Here is a 3825-nt window from a genome sequence, read left to right on the forward strand (position 1 = left end):
AAATTTTCTATCAAATGTGTAGCCATCTTTCTCAACTTTTTACAGCTCCTCAATATTAATTAACATTTCTCTGTTTTAAAAATAAAATAAAGAAAAGAAAATCTCAACTCTTTATTCTCTATTAAAAAACAACACTCTTTTTCTGTGTTAAAAATAATAATTAAACAAAACAATAGCGAATCTAAGGTGTGTATTCGCTTTATCGGGTAAGTTTACATGGTTCTTAATCTTTGCGATATTGAAAATCAATAATCTGCTAGATATTTGATTTAAGCTATTTCATCAAATTTGCGCCTCTTCTTTCTTTATATTTCTGATCGCAACATTCAACAAGAAGGTTTAAAAAAAGTTTCAATTGCGATCCCCTAAGCTCAATCATACTAATGAAAATATTCTACTGCTCATACTTTCTACTCCAAGATAAATCCTAAAACTTAAAAATTGCAATCCACATGTTCTACTGTTGGGTTCGTGCTGACACGGGTTTTGCACTCCTAGTATATATATACTAGTTGCTTGTACATGTAATGTTTGATTATTTAAAATTAAATGATTTTCTCTATTGCGGAGATGAGAATGTTGAGTTGGATGTGTGGGCTTACTATAGGGGACAAAGTAAGGAATGAGATTATCCGGGAGAAGGTGGGAGTGGCTTCGATGGAGGACAAAATGCGGGAAGGAAGGCTGAGATGGTTTGGGCATGTGATGAGGAGGGGCGCGAATCCCCGGTTCGTAGGTATGAGAGGCTAGCTTTGGATGACTTCAGGAGAGGTAGAGGTAGGCCGAAGAAATACTAGTGGGAGGTGATTAGACATGACATGGAGCGGCTTCAGCTGACTAAGGACATGACCTTATATAGGAAGGTGTGGAGGGCGCGGATAAGGGTAAAAGGCTAGTGTGAGTGTGTGGGTTGTAGCATGCAGTTAGGAGAGATCTTGTATAGCCGGGGAAGTAACCCTAGGACTGTGTACATAGGTGGGTGCCCTTTTTCTTATGTCTTAGTTTCTATTTTTCTTATTTCATGTCGTCCGTATTTTCTCGTATTTCGTATTTCTACGATTGCTATTTTTATCATTTCTTATTCCTGATTTTCTTTTATGTCATCCCCCTCCCCCTTATTTTCTATTCTTTATTTTGAGCTGGGGGTCTATCGAAAACAGCCTCTCTACTTCTACAGAGGTAGCGGTGTGGACTGCATACATCTTACCTTCCCCAGATCCCACTCTGTGGGAATACACTGGGTTTGTTGTTGTTGTTATTGTTGTTGTCTTTGTATTTTAATAATATTGTAAACATAAACATATATTTTAATGTAAGCACAAATATATATTTGACGATCAAAAGTTTCAAGTGGTTGATCGCTCATCACTTTTGCGTTTTTCATGCAGTACCTCTTTTCCTTGCTGTCGGAGGCTAAGATAAAAACGTCAATTTGAACCATATTTGTGGTACAATTATTTTTCTTTGTTTTTCTATATTTAAATTTTTTTCTTGTTTTTAAAGTCAGATTTTTACAAAATCATTTTACATTCTTATTACGTATTTAAAAATTTAAAATTCAGTACTTCTTAAATTTTTCTTATTCTAACGATTTTATATTTATTTTTAGATTTTTCAAATCTTCTTAAAATCAATTTTCGTTGATTTAGAATTCTTAAACTAATGAAAAAAATTTTAGTTGTCATTAATTCTAATAGCTTCCAATAAGAAAAGGTTTTATCATAAATATATTTAATTAATTTTCAATACTTAAATATTAGGAAAAATCGATATTTGTGATACGATTATTTTTCTTGTTTTCCTATATTTAATTTTTTTTCTTGTTTTTAAAGTCAAACCTTTACAAAATCTTTGGCGACATTCTTAATACATAGTTCAAACTTTTAAAATTTGGTACTTCTTAATTTTTTTTTTTTATTAATTCTAACACTTTTATTGTTGTTTCTAGATTTTTCAAGTCTTCTTAAAATCAAATTTAGTTGATTTAGAATCTTAAACTAATGGAAAATTTTTTAATTATCATTAATTCTGATAACTTCTAACAAGGAAAAGTTTTATTATAAACATATTTAATTAATTTTCAATACTTAAATATTAGGTAAAATCATTAATTCTGATGAGTTCTAATAAGAAAAGATCACACCATATATATATATATTTAATTAATTTTTAACTTTTAAATATTATAAAAAAATTGTTAAAAGACGATTTTATCTAAAACAAAAACTTTTAATGAAAGATAAAAAGTTCAAACAACGTTTTCAAGATCCTTCACACTTTTAATATATTGTAGATGTAAATATAGATAGATATAGATGTAGATGTAGATGTAGATGTAGATATATTCTTTTTATTACTTTAATGTTGAATACTATAACTTCAATGCTTTAATTATGGAAATTGATTTAGGGATGTGTTCAAGTGATAAATTTAAGAAGAAATCACTTAAAATTTTGATTATTTCACTGCTAATGAATAAAGTTTCGGGGGAATAACGATATGTTAGTTAAGTATACTACTGCAGAGTTGTAATACACTCTAGTAGTAAATTGTCCAAGCACGTGTCTTCACTTTTTAGTTTAAAAGTTTGATCAAATACATCTGAAATCAACTCTAAACGGGATCAAATTTAAGAATGAGTTTTCCAAAGGTACTAAAAAACAAAATTTCACTACAACAATTTTGTATCAAACAACAAATCTTCAAGTTAATATTTCAAGCTAAAAAGTGGTGAATATTCAGTTTCTTCCACCAAAAACTTGCAGCTATAAAGGATTTATATGTTAATAGATTAAAAAAACTAGCCTGTCAAATCACATATTCTCTAACAACGTTTTCTTACTTTGATAGCTTACTCCGTAAATTTATTGTTCTATAAATCAAATCGATATAAATTCAATTTAATTCTATAAAAAATTATTCACCTCGAGTGTTTATATTCAACAAATAAATATAGACATATAATTTAAGTATATATTTTTAGCACTTAGAGTCCGTTTGGATAGGATTAAACAAAATAGTTTTTTAGTTTAAGTTATTAAAAGTTTAAAATAAGTGTTTATAAATTAAGCAAATAAATGTTTGAATAAAAGGGCTGAAATTGAAAAAAAATTATTGATGTGTTTAATAAACAAGTGTTGTTAAACACTTTTTTGTTGTCAAAGTGATAAAAATGTCCTTCAATTTGTTAACACCATAAATAAAGTGAATTATTTATAATTTTTAATTTTAAAATAAAAATTTTGAGCAAACCTTCGATGTATGATGATTTGTCGAAAACAAAGGAGAAAATTGAAGGAAAGAGACGAAAAGAAGCAGCAAAGAGAAAAAGAAAGAAAAACCATATATTTAAGGGCTACAAGTTCAGCATATTGTTGGAATTAGCAAAAAATATAAGGGATAAAAAGATAAATATTTTGTTTAAATCTAAAAGAATTTTAATCTAAAAAGTAAAAAGGTGGGATGGTCAGCTTCTTACTTCTTATTTTTTTAAATCAATTTTTAATTTATTTAAACATTTTTTAATTTTATCAGACACCTAAAAAAGCTAAAAAAAATTAAAAATTAAAAACTGATTTGATCAGATTTTAATCTTATTCAAATGAACTCTTAATCATTATTAAGTAAAAACATGTATTATTACTTTAATTATTAATTTTTAAGATTAATTATTTAGATAGTCATAACTCATAAGTGCCTCCTATAGACAATTGAATATGGGTACAACTCTCTAATGCCTCCAAATCCTCTTCACAAATCAAATAACCCCTAAATACATCTGCAATCAAATAAATAGCTCTGCAAATGAATGGATCAAATCAACTT

This window comes from Capsicum annuum, chromosome 1 (assembly GCF_002878395.1).
Source record: "Capsicum annuum cultivar UCD-10X-F1 chromosome 1, UCD10Xv1.1, whole genome shotgun sequence".
NCBI lineage: Eukaryota > Viridiplantae > Streptophyta > Magnoliopsida > Solanales > Solanaceae > Capsicum > Capsicum annuum.